The sequence below is a fragment of the Peromyscus maniculatus genome, chromosome 20, assembly GCF_049852395.1.
Source record: "Peromyscus maniculatus bairdii isolate BWxNUB_F1_BW_parent chromosome 20, HU_Pman_BW_mat_3.1, whole genome shotgun sequence".
NCBI lineage: Eukaryota > Metazoa > Chordata > Mammalia > Rodentia > Cricetidae > Peromyscus > Peromyscus maniculatus.
The window spans coordinates 52,718,340-52,740,511 of NC_134871.1; the positions used below are offsets into that span (position 1 = coordinate 52,718,340).

A 22,172-nucleotide genomic window follows, 5' to 3' on the forward strand; every position below is an offset into this window, starting at 1 on the left:
CATGCTCTCAACCGGCTTATCAGAACTTAGGACGACTCCTGTCAGCCCCTTGGGCCACAGCCCACCCACAGAGCAGACGTCACTGAGCAAGCAGGGCATCAGCACCTTGCATCAACGTTCTCTGAAGAAGCTGTGCCCACAGGTCCTCTCTAGAGCTGGTGCAGACTGCCTGACTGGCTGGCTAGAGCGCTGAGACGCTGGTGAGCTGCTACAGGAAGGCCCTTTAGTGGCCTTCTCTCCTAACTTTTGCCTCTGGCTTAACATATCTGACCCACAGATAGACTTCTCAGGAGGTGTCACTTAGCTGACCTTTAGCCTCCAAGCCTATAAAGCTAAGGATGCTATGATGTCCAGAGCCTACAGAAGAGACTTCCCACCTTGGCTGTGAGCTGTCTACCTGATGCCCCCACCGACATAACCAGTAAATGTCCTGACGGTGACTCTACAAGCTCTGTACCCTCTTCTATGATGGGACGTGGCTTCCAGAGTAGGACGGCTGCGTTCCTGAGCCTGCGTCACTCACAGGGGCTTCTGAGAAGACTTTCCTTACCTTCTTTAAAGCACAACTGTTGAGAAACACAATGACAACTCCAGGACACAAAGCCTTCACCATCAATTCACATACTGCCTTCCTAGTAAACATTTCTAGTGATCATGGTATGAAGGAGAAAAAGGAATCCCATTTCCACCCACAGTAAAATGCCTAATTACCATACCTGCCTTACCAAGTATTAACTGAGGAGTCCTGAAGAAAATATCTTGGTTTCCATCACAACTTCAACTACAATACACATCTCTTCCTTCCTCCTACTCTTCTCCCTGTCTCCTTCCTACTCACTCCCCTATAGTCAAAAAAAAAAATTGATTGGTTTAAGAAATAGCCTGATCCACACATGGTGGCATATGCCTTCAATCCCAGCACTGGGGCAGAAGAGCAGGCAGACCTACACAGTAAGTTCCAGGACAGCCTGAGCTATGTAGAGAAACCCTGCCTCAAAAATAAATTAGATAGCCGGGTGGCAGTGGTGAATGCCTGTAATCCCAGCACTCAGGAGGCAGAGGCAGGCAGATCTCTGTGAGTTCGAGGCCAGCCTGGTCTACAGAGCAAGTTCCAGGACAGGCGCCAAACTACACAGAGAAATCCTGTCTCAAAAAAAACATCGAATGAATGAATGAATGAATCAGACAGACAGACAGACAGACAGAAGATAGATAGATAGCCAGCCAGTTTGTGTCTTTTCCCCCCCTTTTTTCTTTTGGATTTTCGAGACAGGGTTTCTTAGTGTAGTTTTGGTGCCTGCCCTGGATCTTGCTCTGTACACCAGGCTGGCCTTGAACTCACAGAAATCCGCCTGTCTCTGCCTCCCAAGTGCTGGAATTAAAGGCATGTGCCACTGCCACCTGGCTTGTGTCCCATTTTTTACATATTTTCAATAAAATTTTTAATTTATTATGAAAGCCACAGAGACCCTCAAAAATGAAGAAAAGGGGAGCGAGACATAAAAGGATGGCAAAAGTAGAAAGCAAGAGAAAGCAGTATTTAAGGATAAGTTTTCAGAATAATCAGACACTAAATTACAGATCATGGAAGCCCAAACAAGATTTTTTAAATAGCTGCACAAAGACAAGTTAAATTGCAAAACCATGAAGATACAGAGAAAATCACAAAAGCATTTAGAGAAAATGACAGTTTGCCCTCAGAGAATCCCAACTAGAGCAGCAGCACCAGTGAGAGCCAGAAAACACTGGAGTAAGATACAACGTGCTGAGCAATGACAACTGCCCAGTCAGAACCCATGCCCAGCAAAACCAGTTTGTAGGAGTTAGACCCTCCAGACACGTATCCCACCCAAAAGCCCTGCAGAAAGGACCCTAAAGGATGTGGTCCAGACAGATCCTCCTGGGTGGGTGCTCAGATGAGCGGAGCGTCACTCTGGAGACATTAAGAATGGCACCCTCCAGGTAGAGAGAACAGGATCAAAACTGAGCGGCAGAGTGGTGAGGGAGCTGCTAGACAGGAGAGGACACAAGAAGGGCCACCAAGCTGGCACACTAAGGACTCTGGGCCTGCCTCAGAGCCGTGAGGACGGATGGACTAGATCTGAAGCCCAAGGAGGAGCGTTCCCTTGGACAGAGTGGAGAACGGTCTCCAGCCTCAGGACCTGTGCCATACAACAGGGCACTCACTAGCTCTTCCACACGGGATGGTTCAAATGAGAGACTGACTTGACAATTTTAACACAGACACAGGAGCTAGTCGCACAACAGGTGGAAAGGCTTCAAAGAGAAATGAAGAACACAGGACCAGCTTAAGACGGAAAAGAACTGCTCTGGCCCAGGTAAATAGGAGGCGGGTACCTGAAGCACATACTGAACTCTAGAGCAGTGGTGCTCAACCTTCCTAAGGCTGGGACCCTTTAATGCAGTCCCTCAATCATCAAATTATTTTCATTGCTATTTCATAACTGTAATTTTGCTACTGTTATGAATTGTAATGTAAGTATTTTTAGATATGGGAGTTTGCCAATGGGGTCGCACCCACAGGTTGAGAGTCACTGCTCTAAAGCGTGATGAATTAATCCTTTCTGACCTCCAAGATGTTGTTCCCTCTGGGTCTGCCTGACAAACCCTCTCAACAAAACTCCTCACCAATCTACAGAACAAAGTTCCTAAAGTTCTCCAAGAGACTCATTACCCTGCTGTTTACAAGTCTCTACCCCATGGTGGCACACACTTCCAGCCTCAGGACTTGGGAGAAAGGGGCAGGTGGATCTCTGTGAATTCAAGTCCAGCCTAGTCTACACATAAAGTTCCAGACCAGTCAGGGCTACAGAGTGAGATCCCATTCCCAAAACCAACCAACAAACACCCTCAGTCTCCACTATCTACGGATGCCATGGGTCTAGCTCAGTGCCTGCTGAGGGTTAGCACAGCACAAATGGAGAAATGAAATGAATAAAAGTACAAGTGTACAAATAACAAACAGATACAGGCATCCAGTATCTGGGTGAACTGTCCCTCCAGGTAATGAACTAGTAGATGGCTGGAAATGTGCACAGGACAAGAGAAACACTGGGGAGTGGGGACAATTACAGCTGACACGGTCTGATGTCAGCTTTTCATCACACCATCTTCAACCTTCCTCAAATGCAAACTTCAGTCATCACAGCTCACTGGATGTGCTCAAGAGTGAACTTAACGTCTTAAAGTGTTCACTGTGAAAACATAACTTTTCTCAACTGCTTAGTCGCTCTCTAGCCTCTCAGTTTTTTTAAGAGACAGGGTCTCACTTCAAGCTCTGGCTGACCTGGAACTTAGGATCTAGACCATGCTGGCCTTGAAGTCACAGACCCATCTGCCTCTGCTTCCCAAGTGCTTAAAGGCATTGGACACCACATCCAGCAAAGCCCTAGGTCTGCAGTAACTCAGCGGTAGAGCACTTGGTTACCATGCCTGAGTTTATTTCCCAATACACCTGCATGTACGTACGTACGTACACACACACACACACACACACACACACACACACACAGCCTTAAATCTCTACAGAAAGGAATACTGGAATCCATTAGCTCACTTATTCCTTCCTCCACACCACTGACTTTTGTTTTTCCTGTTACTATCTGACATGCAAGCATATTTCTCTTTGCCTAGCACTGAAGTCAGAAATAACTAGCAAAAGTCTCTTCAAAGTCTGAAAGGGCATTCTGAGGCTATCACTGGAACAGTCTGAAGAAAGGCCCCATACAAGCATAGAAGTGGTAGAAGTGGGGAAGGCCCAAATGTTAGGAGCACAAATTCTCAAGATTTCAGCAGAACCAGCACTACAGGAGCCTCCTATCCCCTCCTGTCTCTGACTTTTCTGGGACAAAGTGGGCAGAAGCTAGGAACAGGAAGAATGCGTGTCAGTTACTGCTAGCTGATTCCAACAAGAAACGAATCAATCATACTATCAGGAAAAGGAAGCCAGGTAAAACTACAAGAGGAGCTGGTTCAAACATAAAGAGCTCTGGCTGCTCCTGCAGAGGACCCAGGTTCAATTCTTAGCATTCAAATGGCAGTTCACTCACAATTATCTCTAACTCTAACACCAGGGGATCCCAAGCCTTCTTCTGGCCTCTGAGAACACCAGGCATACATGTGGGTACACAGAGACACATAGAGATAAAACACTGATACACATAAATAAATACACAAACAAAAAAATCATAAATAAATTGAAAACCCTTAATGAAAATACGAAAGTCTAAACTACCGAGAAACAGGAGTCACTAAGGTGGGGGCAGAGGATGCACTGAGAAGCAGCCTGTTCCTGGCCTCAGCCTCGCTCTTCCCACTCAGGTGTTACCATCAGGCTCAGGGTCCGGAAGCAACAGCCTTTTAAAGGAATACAAAAGATGCCTGTTACAATGGCAGGGGGGAGTCACACCTCTTCCCTACACCATGAAAAAAAAAAAAAAAAAAAAAAACCTCACTTCATTCTTGGCTTTTATAGATTACAGTAGGTATACATTGATTAAATTAAATTTTAAGCACAAATAAGGTATCTATTAAAGACATCCATTTTCTTGTGTATATACTTCAGAATTTTTCGTTTTTTTGTTTGAGCCTGGTCTTGTCAGGTCCAAAGGAAACTCCAATTCCCCAAACTCCAAAGACAGTCTAACTATCCAAAAATAAGCTCAACCTGGACTATAGGAGGATTTCTGGAGGTTAGATAAAGCCAGCATTCCTCAGGAACTTGTGAAGCAGGGTCCCCTCTACCAAAAGGAGTCGTTCCCTTACCTCTGGCAGAAGGGACGTATGGCTACCTGTGGCACTGATCAGCATAGCAAAGCGCATGCTTACATTTCAAAGTCCATGCTGGCATCCTAGCCCTTCTCACGACCTCCTCGACCCCAAACTCCTTCCAGCTCACAGGCCCCCCTCCCCCCACACCCAACCTCCTTATAACCCTGCTGTTCTCACTGTTTTCTCCCTGCTCTGCTCCGTCTCTGGCTGTGTTTTCTCCCTTCTCCATCCCCCGCTATTCTTCCCTGTGGTGATATATTGTGTACCCTAATAAACTTGCTGAGGATCAAACGACAGAGTCAGCCACTAGATTAGACATAGAGGTTAGGCAGTGGTAGCACACACTTTTAATCCTATCACTTGGGAGGCAGGGATTCATCTGGAGTTCAAAGCCAAACAGGGCTACATGAGATTGATCCCGTATAGGACAAAAACAGAGCCAGGCAGTGGTGGCACACACCTTTAATCCCAGCACTTGAGATCTCATGCCTTTGCTTGGAAAGCACACATGCCTTTAATCCCAGGAAGTTAATATGGCAGGGCAGAGAAGGTATATAAAGCATGAGGAAACAGGAACTCACTCTCTTTAGGCTGAGGATTTTGTCGAGGTAAGGGCTAGTGGCTGGCTGTTCTGCTTCTCTGATCTTTCAGCTTTCACCCTGATAGCTGGCTCTAGGATTTTTATTATAAGACTATCTAAGATCTAAACAATACTCCCCTCTCTCAGACAGCCCTGGCCACGTCCAGTCTGCTGGCCGTGTTCAGTCTACTTCTGTCTCTCTGCTCTGAATTCTACCGGACCCTCTGGCTATTCTCTCTCTATCTACAGTAAAAACCTTCCCCTTGCCGGGTGTGGTGGTGCACACCTTTAATCCCAGCACTTGGGAGGCAGAGGCAGGCGGATCTCTGTGAGTTCGAGGCCAGCCTGGGCTACCAAGTGAGCTCCAGGAAAGGCGCAAAGCTACACAGAGAAACCCTGTCTCGAAAAAACCAAAAAAAAACAAAAAAAAAAAACTTCCCCTTAACCATCATGTTTATACAGACCTCACTGGGTAGCCCTGGAACTGTTCTGGATCTCACTCTGTAGACCAGGCTGGTCTGGAACTCAGAGATCCACCTGCCTCTGCCTCTTGAGTGCTGGGATTAAAGGCATGAGCCAGCCTATTTCAGAAACTTTTTAAGGATTATACTCTTAAATATTTTAGAAAATAAAAACACATGCTGCCTATAAGGCTCCCCCAGAGTACTAGGAGTAGGCTTTGGACGGCAGCACGGGACCATACCCAGGTAGATGGAGTCATTCACCGTTCTGGCCAATCTGCGGTTGTATCTAAATTTCAGAAGGACTTGAACTCAGTTTTTACACAGAATTTTGTGAAGGCTGGGTGCTAGAGATTGAACCCAGGGCCTCACACACTCCCAAGTACTGGTCTACCCCAAGAAACTATGTTTAAAAAGTCTGAAAAGCAGTGAATAAATTCCATTTTATTAACTAAATTATTTCTGTATTCACATTATAATTTTTTTAAGTCTCTCATGTTGCAAAACCTGTCTTAAAATGTAAAAGCTGTTAGTATTCCCATACAGGAACTGAAACACACAAATACTAAGAAACAGAAGTTTGTGTTCAGGGTTTTCCTGTCATGTTTCCTCTTTCAAAGAAGAATGAAGCACTTGTCCATTTCTTTGAGTAGATGTGATCTTAATAGGTTTGGCAGTCTCATCTACAGATAACGCATAATGGGGCTCACTTGGCTGGGACTTAATTTAGGAGAGAGGCAGGAAAACTATGAAATAGAGAACCCTTTATTTTTAAGAGAAAGTATCTCTCAGAGGCAGAACTGTCAGTGCCCTTTGTACTGATAATGACCTCATTATACATTATATTCTATATTAATCTACTTTATTCATTACACATCTAAGCCAAATAGTACTCATTAAAATGGTTACTTAATAAAAGCTGAGTGTTTGGACATGAAAAGAAGAAAATAAACTCTTGGGGCCAGGGCTAAGACCCAGTGAGAGAGCACTCCTGCCTTGCATGGATCTGAGAGAAGAGGGGGCCATCCAAGGTCTAATGTTGAGAAAGTAGATATCTATCATACAAAAAGAAATAACCTAGAAGGCAGGAATCTTAGCTTCCAGCCTCAGCTAAAAAGCTGTGTGACCTTGAACGAGTCACTACCTTCTTAGTCTCAATTCCTTTGTCAAAATGAGACCTGGCCACAGCCAGGAGAGCCCTCCAACTCTAAACACCAAGCCCCTACCTTTGAAACTAAGCCACCATATAACTTAGCATGTGGGTGAGCAAGAGCCAAATAAAAAGAAGGAACAACAAAGGCAGCGTGTTCTCACTCACTAGTGGAGCTCTCATACCTGCAAGACATGCTTGGCTTCAAGTTATGAAAGCGCTTTGTTATTTTCGCAAATGCAGACAATTCAGTAGAATAGTCTACGACCCGGAAGGTTTGGGAAGGAGCTGTTCAAAGCTGCAAGAGCAAAACTAAAACTGGTGGGCCTGATGAAGGTCTGAAAGACAGGCATTACATACTGTGGAAGAGTTCCCGGTGCCCCAAGAGTGCCAGACATATGCACAAATCACAGCAGGTGATGCTCCAACAAGAAAGCCTTCCTGTGGTGGCACCCTGCAACAGCAGAGCTCTTACAACGGGACCAGGCCACTGCCTGGTCCAATGTCCACGGCCTAGGAAATCCAGGAAGAGTAAGCCATGGAGGGAGGGTCACTTAAGCAGCAGGGTTTGGGGGTTTGTTTTAGCTTTTAATTACAATTACAGTACTACAAAAATAAAGGGAGGAGGGAGTCATAATTTCTCAGTTCCAGAATATGACTTTTGAGATAAGAAATAGTTTTAAATGTGTATGAGGCTGCTGAGTTTTTAAACTCGAACATCTGCTATCCAATAAGAACAAAGTTTCTAGCACTGGAGACAGGACACGGGGTCTGAGAACTGAGGAAAGAGCTGACTCAGGCCAGAGCGGCGGAATGCTAATTCGGGGAGCCCTCTCAGCAATTACAGTCAACTGGAAAAGCTCATTTGCTGGCTTTTCTCTCTGTGCCTATAGATTAGCTCCGGCTTTTAAGAACGAAATCAGCATACATAATAAACGTGAAAGTCGGGAAAGAAGAGCCCTCCAGTAACAGTTAACTCAGGTAACTCATTTAGGTAGGCAGTTAGAAAAAATTCCACTAGAGGTATGCAAGCTGAGGAAACCATGCTGAAGCAGTTCAAAGGGATTATTGGGAAAGGAGCCATGCGTACATGTTCCAAGCCAGAGTCAAAGATGATAAAGCAGTATTCATTTTTTGTTCCGGTCAAAATCTAGCACAGGAGAATTAAGCACTCACTGTCATTTTCTCAGGGCATGCAGGACAAAACATTCCATGCTGGTTAATGTGGAACTGGCTGAACACTTCCGTCAAGAACCTCTCAAACTAGGCAGGCTTACTTACAAGGTGAGACTGCTGTTACCCACACAGACAAAAAAAAAAAAAAAAAGTATAGCAATTCTACTTTCAGACAGGTCTACCTTAAAGAGCACTCACGTTTCTGTCAGACGCCAGCGGCAGCCGCCTAACTTTGCAGATCTGCTCAGTACCTGCCTCCTTCCGACCCTGCTGGTAGGTCTGACCTCCCTCTCCCAGCCGAATTCTCCCAGCACATTTCATCATTTCCTGTTGGCTGCTGAGATAAGGTCATTCCTCACACTGCTGCATTCACAGTCCAAGCACCAGGTTCTGACTGCGGCTGGCTCCTGCCTGCCTGGGCCATCACAGAACAGTTCTCTTTTCAGAAAGTGACCCCAGGAATCTCAGCATTCCCTGAAAACCAGAGAAAGGAGATCTGGCTACAAATTCATGCTGCTCCTCCAAACCAAAGTGTGTGCTCCCCAACTAACCTACATGACAGCATCGCCTTGTCTTTAGGGTCCTGTTACTTACGACAGAAAAAAGGCATGCTCTCCCTATCTCAGGGGCAGGTATAAAGTGGCCTGTGTTCCCCGTGGTTTGTTTCTGTGGGTGGGCTAACCTTCGTGTCTCCACATGGACTCCTATGCTGCACTCTCCAATGCAAAGTAGCTTGTTAGTGGAAGACAATGGGGAACCAGAGGCAGGGGAAGACAGAGGGGAACCAGGGGAGGGGAGGGGAGGGGACAGGAGGGGAGGGAGGGGACAGGTATGAGGTAACTGTCTCCTAAGCAGGAGGGTACACAAATATGCAAGGTGAGCAGAGTAAAAAGCAAAAGCCACTCCATTTCTTCTACTCTGACAAACAACTGAAAGGAAAAAGGAAAAAGAATGCTAAAATTTTGGGTACAGTGTGTGTGCAAGACTGCACAGCCATGAGCCCCTGCACAAAGAGGGGAGCCCACCAAGCTGGGCTGTCGGGACCAGGCCAAGGAAGTGGAAAGGAGCAGAAGCTACAGAGGGCTTCTGAGTTTCTTTCTTTTTTTATTTTCTTTCAGGACTTGAGCTAGAACCAGGGCCTCACACAGACACAGACCCAGGCCTGTTTTCTTGTTCTTGAACTAATTCTATACATACTATGCACATGAAAATCCATGCACACTCATGTCTGGACACTTTTATATACACATATTATTTGCCAATAAAGTTTTTTTTTTAAAGATTTATTTATTTATCATGTATACAGTGTTCTGCCTGTATGTCTGCCTACAGGCCATAAGAGGGCACCAGATCTCATTAGGGATGGTTGTGAGCCGCCATGTGGTTGCTGGGAATTGAACTCAAGACCTCTGGAAGAGCAGCCTGTGCTCTTAACCGCTGAGCCATCTCTCCAGCCCGATTTTTTAAATTATAGGCAAGATGGCTCAGCAGGCGGGTGTGAATATTCTGATCCCGCCCTTTGGTGCCACCCTAAGCCCTGACACAAAAGCTTATTTTTAAGGAATAACTCCGCCCATTTCCCCTCTTCTCTCGCTTCACTTTCTTCCCATGAACCTCTCACCCCGCCCCCCTCTAGCTCTCTCTTTCCCTCTTTCTCTCACCCCTCTCTCTTCCCCAACCAAATAAAACTCTTCACTGAGCACTGTCTGTATGGCATCTCTGTCTCTCACCCGCAGCACGTGTATATCATAGCAGCGGGAAAACTGCCTCCCCATGCTTCCTTCCCAGGTAAGTTCTCCTTCCACACAGCCAGCTAGGACACAGTGTTTTAGTGGCAGTGGCTGGAATGGGTCACTTTAGGACAGTTTCTACCTTAAAATATGAGCCAAGAGGAAGAATGTGGTAAAATGAAATTATGTGACTGACGAAATGATACCTTGCAAGGGAAAATGACACATGTGAACATTTGGTTATTTGTCAGTGTCCTGATGTCACTATTCACTTGAGCATGTCATTCAAAAGTCACCTAGTCTCACCGTGTACAAATCAGTTAGAGATCTCTTGCTGAAATCTTGGACTGGAAACCTCTTCACAGAAAACCTTAGAAAAGACCACACCAACAGAAGTTCTCACTCAGGCAGGAGGAGGGAGGCAAGGCTACCTGGTGTCCGGCCTTCACCGGCTTCACACCTCCCATACATCTGGGTCCCTGAACTCAGCAAGGCCAACACACAAAGCCAGGCAGCTCAGCTGGCGGTGGGAGTCCCTTAAGAGCCCTCTGACTACAGGGCCTTACTTAGTAGCACTCCAATCACCACATCTGCAGAAAGGAGACTAGATCAAGCCAGCTGCCCCAGCAGAGGCACCAAGATAAGCTGTTCTAGAACAGTTTTTAACCTGTGAGTCGTGACTCCTTCGGCAAACCTCTACCTCCAAGAATATTTATTTACATTACGATTTATAACAGCAGAATTACAGTATGAGGTAGCAATGGAATAAGTGTATGGTTGGGGTCAGCACAACCTGAGGAACTGGATTTAATAAAGGGGGGCAGCACAAGGCAGGTTGAGAAGCACTGCTCTAGAGACCATGGTCTCTCCTTCCTTTCCCTCCTCCTGCCTTCTTTCCCTTCACCGAGTGCACCACTCAGTGGCACCGACAGAGCGCTCTGCAGCAGCCTCAAGTTCCTTGTGCCCTTTGCACACTCCCTGGCTCCTCGGCAAACGCTCCCCTACGGCTTTTAAAGAGGAGTTTCCGTTGCTGAAACATAATCTAGCCACACAGCCCAAACTGGACTCCAACTTGGGATCCCCTCCTGCCTCAACACTGGTGTCTGCCTTTCAACAGACACAGAGAACAGACTGCTAATAGCATAAGACTGTGAGAAAGCAGGAGGCTCTTTGTGGGCTCCTGCGTGGCTTCTGCCATCTGGGGGGAGCAGAACTGCAGTAGCGGAACTTCCCACCCAGGGCCACAATGCAGCACACTGGACAACACTGACCAGGAACTGCAATGCAAGATGCTGGAGTCAGGAAGAAACATTTTAGCCTAAGTGTATTTTGAGACTCACACCTTAAGGTGACTGACTATCACAGGCCAATGATTCTGATTTCCAGTCAGTATCACTCAGCTGTTCCACAGTGTCACAAGAGTGCCTGTGGTAGAATTCAGCAACAGGTTCAATGGCTACTAGGCAAGCAACAAAGTGATTTGTTCCTGTCTTCAAATACCACATAGATATTCAATTTCAGAAACTTACTATATTACTAAGTAAAGTCATGTGGTATTAGATCATTTGGAGAGAGGAGGGTAGTGGCTAATTTCAAATCTTAATGCTAGTCTTTCTTATTTTTCAGGAACCAAGATATAAATGAATCATCTGGCTTTATACCTCCTACATCTATGCCAAATTTCTAACAGCCTCTATTAGAAAATGCACCAGAACAAAGCTGGACTATCTTTGGCAAAGTTTTTTAAAAAGGTAAAATCTCTTACATAAGCTTCTTTGCTTTTCTGGCAGTTGTCCAAACACAGGTAGAAAAAGGAAGCAGCAATACCAAACTCATTAAAGCTGAAAGCCCAACTAAACAGAGTTTCAAAGCACCAATGTGAAAGAACATGTTGCCCCTACCCCATACATAGCTTATAAAACCCCCATTGCCATCAAGAGAAGCAATACTTAAGTTTTATGGGTGTTGTGTGTGTGCATACATGCACATATGTTCAAGACAGGGTTTCTCTGTGTAATAGTTCTGGCTGTCCTGGAACTTGCTTGGTAGACAAGGCTGGCCTCAAACTCTGATCCGCCTGCCTCTGTCTCCCTAGTGCTGGGATTAAAGGCGTGCACCACCATGGACCAGCAATGCTTACTTTTTTTTTTTTCTTTTTTTCTTTTCTTTTCTTTTTTTTTTTTTTTTGAGACACCATCTCTCACTAGGCTGGAGCTTGCCTAATAGGCTAGGTTAAGTGGTCAGTGAACCCCAAAGAGCTGCCTGTCTCCACCTCACCAGCAATGAGAAACAAGCACATGCTACCACATCCACCTTTTTCACATGGGTTCTGGGATGAAATTCAGGCTCTCAGCTTGCCAAGCAAGGATTTTGCAAATGAGCTATCATCTCGGCCCAACATCTTCATTTCTAAACTAACATCTTGCAGGTAAAAATGTCTTTTGGGAGGGTTAAGATATCACATTGCCTATTACCCTGGGAATAGTGTATGCATTCTTCAGGCACTATATAGAAAATGGAACACAATCCAAGAATGAAGAGCTTAAGTTCAAAAACAAACACACACAAAAAAAACAAATGCTGAGTAAGGTACAATGAGTTTGGGGACATTTTCAGGACTAAAAGTAGGCCATGTTGCGTGAATGCTTTACTGGTATGATTTTCACCCATTTACTTATATTTTAATTCCACCCTCTGCTATAGTTTGGCTGTTAAGGTCCCTAAAGACCATGTGTTAAAGACAGTCCTCACTTTGTCACTGAGGGCTTGTAGAAACTTGCGGGGAGGGGCACATGTTCTCAAAAGGAACTGTGGGGCCCAGGTCTCTTTCTCTCTTTTGAATCCCAGCCATCAGGTATCTATTATGCTCCACTCTACTCCCACCATGAGGTACCACCTCAACACAAGCCCAAAAGCCCAAAAGGGGCAGTCAGCTGTGCACCGAAATCTCCAAACTTGTAAGCCAAAAGCACCCTTTCCTCTTTACAGTAAGTAGGTAGTTGTTATAGTGATTATATAAGTTAAAGGCAACTTAAGGAAGGATTCTGGTACAATCCACCATGGCAGGAAGGCATGAGACAGCTAGTCACATTGCACACCCAGTCAGGAAGCAGAGAGTTGAATACTACTAGCTAGTGCTCAGCTCATTTTCTCTTTTATTCGGTCCAGAACTCCAGCCCATGCTATAGTGGCACCCACACTTCAAAGGGGGTCTTCCCACCTCAATAACGAAATCTAGAAATCCCCTCTAATGCATGCCCTGAGGTTTGTCTTTCAGGTGATTCTAGAGCCTATCAAACTGGCAGTTTATACGAACAGTCCCAGTGAGGGAGAGCTAACACTTCACTGACTCTATGTTCCGAGAGTTACAGGCTACGACTTCACTATTTCTGTTCTTAAGCAGCTTCAAGTCTGGTAGGGTAGATGGACGAATACCAAGAGGGCCACACAGAGTGACAAGCACTGTATCTAGGGACCTAACGGGGCCAAGCTAGCCTAGGGAGTGAGGAAGAAAGGTGGACAACTCCCCAGAAAAGTGACTCTAAGCTGAGGAGGTCACCTTCAGCAGCCACCTCTGAGGGAGAGCTGGGCATCAGCAGAGCTCCCAACTGTACTGGCTAGTGCCTTTTAGCGAAGGCAGGGAAGCAGCCAACTTTATTTTACCCACTAAGGACACAGGAGACGGGACCTGGTGCCTTCCAATACTTCCTATCTTTCAAGAGATCTTACTAATAAAGACATTTTGGGTTCAGAGAGTAGGTTCAACAGGTAAAGAACACTTGCCACCAAGCCTGCTGACTTGAGTTCAATTCCCAAGATCCACATGATGGAATGTGAGAACTGATTCCTGAAAGTTGTCCTCTGACCTCCATGTGCACACATACAAAATAACAACATGAAATAACTTTTTAAACCATGTCTGTATGTGTGACTGTAAAGACATGGGAAATGTACATTGAGGTGCTAAGGTGATTTTCTTCTGAACACCTGCATTTGTATTTTACAACATGCATTTACTGGCTTTAGAAAAAAAGAGTAGGTAGGTTCCTTTCTGAGTCCTCCAACTGAACAGACATCATTGAGGCCAAGTCAAAGGGCAGAGGAGCTAGGACCACTACACTTCAAAGCCCGCAAGCCAGCCCCTACCCACAGGGTTTTATAACATCCACCATTCCAGATGACAAGTTGCCACCAACTGAAGCCTGCCTTTCTGAAACCCCTGCTCCAGAGGGAGGCTTGTCACCACAGCTGGCTTTCCTGATTGTGTTACACTTCACTGGGAAAAGAACAAGGTCATTCCACACCATTTACTCCAAAAAGCCAACTGTGAAATTTTATGACCCCTTCTGGAAAAGCATAAACCCTAGGTAAGGTAAGACCCTCAGCTACAGCCAAAAGCAGAGGCACCACAGACCAGCATGCAACTTCACATGTGGCACACAAGCAGACATGGGGCCATACTGCTGGAAGGTTCCCTAATCTCAACAGCATGAAGGAATTCCATGCAGGGGTAGATGTGAGAAGGAGGTTTTCATGAATAAATAAGATGAACAGTATGACAGCAGACTGACAGACTCAGCATGGTTAGTGATGACCACCTACTGGCCACAGTGTCTCCAGCCCCAAAACAATCTATTAAAATCTCAAAGTAAGGACCTTGAAATGAAGGAGTTCCCTCGGTAAGCTCATAATCATACAAAGTGATCAACAACTCCATGTGACCAGTAATTAATGAGAAGGACAGCAAGTGGCTTCCAAAGCATGAGGTCCACTCTTCAGGGTCTGCAGGCGCTGGTCAAGCAGCACCCCAGGTGGCTCCCCGCCCCCGCCCGTCCTCCTCTCCCCAGCCTGTCCACAGTGCTCTGCTCCAGCCTGTCCCTACAACAGCGCTCTGCATTCTCACCGCCGGTTCAGAGGGCTGTCGAGCTAACACTAAGCTGAAAACAGAAAGGGAGCTGCTACCTCAAACTACCACATGCCATCTGGTCTATCAAAAGCTTGTTTTAGAGCCAGGTGGTGGTGGCGCACACCTTTTAGCCCAGCAGAGGCGGCAGACACAGGTAGTTCTGTGAGTTCCAGGCCAGCCTGGTCTACAGAGTGACACAGAGAATCCCTGTCTCAAAAAAACAAACAAACAAACAAAACAAAAAAAAAAAAAAAAAAACCAAAGGCTTGTTTTAGGGGTTTTGTTTTTTAGTAGTAATAGTTTGTTCCTGTTTTTTGTTTGGTTTTTGGTTTTTGTTTCTTTCCTCAGATGGGGTCCCATATGTAGCTCTGCCTTTCCTAGAACTCCCTATGTTGAATTTATAGACAACCCTCCTTCCTGCCTCTGGAGAGCTGGGATCACAGCAGTGTGCCTCCACACCTACCTTTTAACTAGGGAAATATGAACTATGACCATAACCACACACTGGGAACCCTGCACCCACAGCTCCACGTGGGAGAGATAGGAGCACTCAAGCAGTACTTTACCTCTGGTCTTTCTGACCTAGAGACCATGCTCAGAACCACTAAGCCTACCAGCTGCTTCAAGCTGGTTAGGAATTCAGTCATGCTTTGAATTAAGTAGCCTTGGATGGATTTCTCACAAAGCACCTTCCTACATGTGAAGTAGGATAGCTTCTAGAAACAGAAGCATGCACCTGGACTCTGAAGTGGTCAACAGTATGTGAGAACTGAATTCATTCTAGATTTAAGGTGACTCTGTGGCCAAGGTCAGGACAGACACCTTTAACAGAACTGCCGACCACTGCCCTGGAACTCAAGCAAACACATTACTAGTGTGGACTCCCAAGCAGATTCACAGAGACCAGCCTCTCCGACTTCCCAGGTTCCAGGAAGATGAAATGTGCATTAGTCAGCTTCTCATCACAGACACTACATTTCTCTCGAGAGATATCAGGAAGAAAAGATTTTCAGATCATAATTCCAAAAATCCAGCCTTTTGGCTCTGTTTCTGGGTCTGTGGAAAGACAGGACAACATGATTTGGGGGGCGGAGGACAGGGCAAAGCTGTTCACCTTATGGTAGCTTGGAAGCAAAGAAACAAGAAAGGGACAGGGCAAGATAAAGCCCCCAAGGACACGTCCTTTGTGACATACTTCCTCCCACTAGGCGCTATGTCCTAAAGTTTCTAGAATCTCCCCAAACAGCACCACCAGCAGAGGACCAAACCTTCCTCACTCCAAATTGCATACCTACCTGTTTTTGTCTGTCCTCCATCTTGCGCACTGTAGTGATCTGAATGAGACATGTCCCGCACGCACTGCCGTTTGAACATTTGGCCTCCAGTTAGTTGGGATATTTGGGGAGGTTAGAAGACTCAGCCTTGAAGGAAGTATGTCACTTACAAGAGTTTAAAGACTCATGCCATTTCCAGTTTACTCTTTCTGCTTTGTGCATATGGCTCAAGATATGAGCTTTCAACACCCATGCCCACCTGCTCCCTCTGCCCTGACACTATGAACTCTAACCCTCTGGAGCAGTAAGCCAAAACAAACTCTTCTGTATGTTGCCTTGGTCGTGGTGTTTTATCACAGCAACAAAAATGCCACTCCTACCCACTAATGGCTCCACCAGTGAATGGCATATAGCCAATTCCACCAAGGACCCAAGACCTTTGTCCTCCACCTACAGCACTTCTGTTTCAGTTTCCGAGGTTGGCTCTGAACTTGAAGCAATCTTCTTGCCTCAGCATCCCAAGTGCCAGGATTACAGATATAAGCCACCACATGCAACTCACACATTTCCTGTGAATGCCAGATAACAGGCATCATAACTGACAAATGTTGTGGAATATTAATATGAGATATGTTGCATTCTTTTATGTTGCATTTGTTTAACTCTGTGAAGCTGTGTTACTTTGCCTGTCTAAAACACCTGATGGTCTAATAAAGAGCAAGGCAGGAGAAAGGATAGGTGGGGCTGGCAGGCAAAGAGAATAAAATAGTAAGAAAAGTCTGGGAGGGGTGGAAGGGGGGATCTAGGAGCGAGAAGAGGAGGAGGACATTAGGAGCCAGCCACCAGCTACACAGCCAGCCATGGAGTAAGAGTGAAAGTAAAATATACAGAAGTAAGAAAAGGGAAAGCCCAAAGGCAAAAGGTAGACAGGATAATTTAAGTTAAGAAAAGCTGGCTAGAAACAAGCTAAGCTAAGGCTGGGCATTTATAACTAATAATAAGCCTCCTTGTGTGATTTATTTGGGAGCTGGGTGGTGGGTTCCCAAAAGAGCAAAAAAATAAAAAAACAACTAACTACAGACAAACTCATCTATTAACTGGATATGATTTGTATTTGTATTCCACCTATTTCCAAATGACAGAGAAGGCTGCCTGCTCCTGTCACCATTTCAATAAGGAGGATTTTTCCTGAATGCTCCTTTGTCCATGTGCTGTCTGACACTTCAACACAGAGTAGGAGAGTTCTGCCTGGTGAAGGCAGGGAGCAGCTCAGATCTTCCAACTGAGAGCTCATTAAGTATCCAGATGTGGTGGTACACACCTTTGATCCCAGCACTTGGGAGGCAGAGGCAGGTGGATCTCTGTGAGTTCCAGGCCAGCCTGATCTACAGAGTGAGTTCCAGGACAGCTAGGGCTATTATACAGAGAAACTCTGTCTCAAAAACAAAACAAAACAAGGGCCAGGTGGTGGTGGCACACTTGGAGGCAGAGGCACGAGAATCTCTGTGAGTTCGAGGCCAGCCAGGTCTACAGAGTGAGATCTAGGACAGGTACCAAAGCTACACAGAGAAACCCTGTCTCGAAAAACAAAAAACAAAAACAAACAAACAAAACAAAACAAACAGAGAGAAAAAGGGGTGGGGGTGTCATTAAGCAATAAGCGTATGGCTTCTTTTCCTTCCTTCCCCACCCACCATCAATGCAAGGCAGCCATGAGGAACAAGCTATCTGCTTTGCAGACCAGCTGACTTTTTTTTTAAAAAGATTTATTTATTTATTATGCATACAGAAAAGGGCGCCAGATCTCATTACAGATGGTTGTGAGCCACCATGTGGTTGCTAGGAATTGAACTCAGACCTCTGGAAGAGCAGTCGGTGCTCTTAACCTCTGAGCCATCTCTCCAAACCCCCTAAGATCAACATTTTCACCAGCTGATTTCAGATTGTGCTCTCCAGTGTGGGTAGGCCTCATCGAATTAGCTGAAGGTCTGAGCAGAACAAAAACAGTAAGGAGATTGCAGCCTGCCCACTTTCAGGCTGGAATTGCTTTACTGGCTCTCCTGAGCCACAGTGCACATGAGAACTTACCTCCATAAATGCATGAGCACATTCTTTATAAATCCCCATAAAAACATGTGTGTTCATGTGCACATGCACACGCACACACAGTTAGTTCTGTTGCTACATAGAACATCAATACAAATGAATGCAAAGGACAATTATTTGGCAAGTAAAAATGAAATAATTTGCAGATCATTTGAATCCTGCTTTATAAAGCATGTAAGAACACTGAATATAGTAATCACAGATATATACTTAAATATGTAGTATTCTTTGGAGAGGAAAAAAGAAAATCAGGAGAATGATGAAGGATCTAGACCAAATTTATCTCTAGCAGGATGGACCACTTTCCCTGAAGTTTACACAATGGTTTCCTTTTCAAGCTGGGAGGTTGACCCTCAGGAACTCACCAATAGGCTTCAAAATCTAGCTATCCAGAACTACAGAAACAGCTCAGTAGTAATAAGCATGCTTGTCTAGCTCACACGAGCCTCTGAGTCTATCCCAGTACCACATATACCTGAAAGATATAGATATATATATATATCTTGCATATACATCTCCCTTCTTTTAGATGAGTTTTAAGTTGTATTAAATAAGATATTTCCAAGTTGAGGGTGGTGGCACACACCTTTAATCCCAGAACTCAGGAAGCAGAGAGAGGCGGAGCTCTGTGAGTTCAAGGCCAGCTTGGTCTACAAAGAGAGTTCCAGGACAGCCAAGGCTGTTACACAGAGAAACCATGTCTTGAAAAAAAATAAAATAAAAGACATTTCTAAGCTAGAGTAGATGACAGAAATGTCACAAGACAGACACAAGAAGAAAATCCTGTTTAGCAAATGCAGAACCAAAAGCAAGGCAGTGCTGAGGCAGCCCTAACCCTAGCACCCACTCCCAAACCCACGGCTTTCAGGCCAATCTGACAACCCAATCTGTCTGCAGCTCTCTAATTCTTAGGCCTTCCTCCCTCTTTCTTTTTGAGAACATCCACTTCCTTGTGTGGAGGTCAGAAGACAACCTACTTTCTGGTCTCTCTCGTTCATTCATTCATTCATTCATTCATTCATTTATTGTGACCGACTGAGTTTAAGTAGGGTTGTTTGCATGAGCACAGGTGGTGTATCTTTGTTCCTGAGATCTTAAACTTAAGCAGCCATGTAAACTCAAGGGAAGTGGAACCATCAAGTTTCAGAGTGGTGCCCACTGAAGCTTTAAGGTGGGTATGATGTGAGAACCTGCAGAAAGACACCCATGGATCTGCTACACAGTCAGCTTGGCTTGACCTAAGCTGAGTCTGAAGGCTTATTACCATTACCACCTCCACCTTTATCTTTTATTTTATTTGGCATGAGCATACAGTATTAAGTGTAGTAACTTGTAACTAAGAAAATCAATGAAAAACACTGCAAATAGCCTTTGTTTACATGCCACATAAAAAGGACATAGGGACCACATCAGGTTGGTGGCTAAGAGTCTCCTTTGTCTTGCTGACAGCAAAGCAGGGCTCCTGGCTCCCAGGTGATGACATTCCTGTGCCCTGAACTCACCCACCCACATGGGGCAGAACTCAGGGAGGTTTCCTTGTGTGCACTGACAGTAACTTCAGGAATGCAGTCAGGCTACATCTGTGGCATTCCTAAGGATGAGGTACTGTGTTTCCTGCCTGAAGAAGTTCTAGTGGACTCACCTGAGACATGGTACAAAGGTGGTTAGCATCCTGGACACAATCTGGCCTGGTCTGTTACATCTCCCATTCTGCAGGGGGCTCTATGACATTCCCCAATGCAGCTCCATGCCCAGCACAGTTCCTCTTCCTCCTAGCAACAGCATCTCAGTTGGGCTTTAGGGAATCCCCCATCCCTTGGAAACAATAGTCCCTCCCTGGCTCCTTTTCAGGTTTCCTGCATCTGTGAGGCCACCACACCCAGTGTCTTCCAAGGACTGGCTTTATGCTCAGATTTGATTAGATCACAAAACCCTTACCAGTTTTCTGTATTCTGGCAGAGTAGAATTCTCAACCCTCTTGGCCAATCCCCCTGCCCCCGAGCACAGACCACAGACCTACACAAAGAACTAAAATACGAAACTCCCAAAGCATCTGAAATGCCCAAGGACAGCAAATGTGTTTACATCTCTACCCAGGAAATGATATTCAATTAAATATAAAGACAGTCAACTACACGTAGATATCAATGGCCTTGGCCAAATGCCTCCTTCACTATGCTCTGTGACCCTTCCTGCTAGTACATGCATTCACTTAAGGCAGTGGTTCTCAACCTCCCTAATGCTGAGACCCCTTAATACAGTTAGTTCCTCATGTACTGATGACCCCCAACCATAAAATTTATTTTATTTTCATTGCTACTTCATAACTGTAATTTTGCTACTGCTATGAATTGTAAATATCTGTGTTTTCAGATGGTCTTAGATGACCTCTGTGAAAGGGTCCTTTGACATCACCCCAGGGGTAGCAACCCACAGGTTGAGAACCGCTGACTTAAGACATCTGCTTAATACACTTGTGGTATAGGTATTTAACACCAGGCAGCGCCCATGAGGTATGGAACTTCCTGTGATCAGACTCCCCTTAGCCTACGGACCACATGGAACAAAAAGATGTCCATGTTATTCTTAAACCTCAGCCTACAACAATTTTGTCAGTGTAAATTTCCACATATAAATATATACACAGATAATGCAGCTGGGAGCCGCCTCAGTGTGAGGACTTGAGCTGGGATCCTAGCACCTAGGTAAAAGCTAAGTGCACATGTAACACCAGCACCTAAGTGAAGATGGGGAAGAGGGTGGCATCAGTAAGAAGGCTGGAGCTAGGTGAGCAGACAGTCTAGAAGAAAACCAGTGAGCTCCAGGGTCAGTGAGAGACCGTATCTCAAAGGAAGAAGGCCGAGAATGATAGAGCAAAATGATCTCTCTCTCTCTCTCTCTCCCCTCTCCCTCCTCCCCCTCTCCCCCTCCCCCTCTCTCCTCACATATTCCACACACTGACTGAACCACCTCAAGCGACCCACCCTACCGCCCCCTCCCTTGCTCACTACAAGACTACTGTCTCCTCAGAGCCACTGGTTACCTGGCTTCACTCTCAACCACCAGTATACAATCAAAGAAAGCATCAAGGGCACCTTGCCTGAGCCTTGGTCCTGTTCCACCCTCTACCCGGCCCAACCACCCCCCCTTCCACCACCACCCCACCTGCCACCTCCCCCACCACACACAATCTGCCCTGACTCATCAGAGGCTTTCCTTTCAAGGTCAACAATCCCTTGCCCTGTAAGTCTCGGCCAAGCGACCTCTAGCCAGCTTCCCTTGTCTGTGAATTACTACGGAAAGAGTGAGCATGAGACAAGGATGACATGGAAAGTGGAAGGCCAGAAGCCACCTTAGAGATCAGGAAAGCAGACAGGATGGCTGCCAAAGAGACTCTGTCCAACCTAAGAGGAAAAGGACCCTGGCTCAGGAAAGCTGTGCTGCTGCAGAAAGTGGCCCCTCTGGCCCCACCCCTGCCGGCTGGGAGAAGTAAGTGTTCACCGACGAAACAGGCACAGGTCTGAGCCGAAGGCAACAGTAACTGGTCGAATAGAATGAAACACACCAGATGACCTCTCATTCCAGCCCCCGGCTCCCACTCCTTGCAGCCTATTGCTAGAACATGATCTCGGCTCTCACACCTGGGCTGCCCATTCACACCATGTACTCACACTACCCAGAGAACAGAGGACACAGAGACAGCCCTGTTTGCATGATGTGACCACCCGATGGAAGAATCAAGAAACACTACAACTCACGTGAGAACAGGATGGCCCTGAGGAAGGGCACCCTGGCCTGAAGGATGAGAGGAAGTAAAAAAGAAGAACATTCAGGGAGTGAGAGCACATGTGCAAAGACCCCAGGAAGAGTCAGAAGCCCCTCCCAGGCATCCGCCTCTGAAGCCCATCTCTGTTCTTGCCTGGACATCCTAGGAAGACCTTCCTGAGGCTCAGGTTTGATTTCACCCGACTCTTCTGCTTAGAAATCCCCAGATTCCC

The 22,172-nt window shown here is 45.9% G+C and overlaps 1 protein-coding gene across 9 annotated transcripts in view; it reads right to left on the bottom strand.

The window, feature by feature from the left end:
- The window catches only part of LOC102920427 (protein kinase C and casein kinase substrate in neurons protein 2), a 110,721-nt gene that overhangs the window by 60,207 nt on the left and 28,342 nt on the right, over positions 1-22,172 (bottom strand). Inside the window, exon 1 of one of the 9 annotated variants that reach the window (XM_076556450.1) lies at positions 8,357-8,593. The exons of 7 other annotated variants lie outside the window; for them this stretch is intronic. The gene's annotated coding sequence lies outside the window, so the exon portion shown is untranslated. Of the gene's footprint in view, positions 1-8,356; positions 8,594-22,172 lie in introns of those variants that run through there. One more of the 9 variants, XM_042265207.2, reaches the window with a different exon arrangement.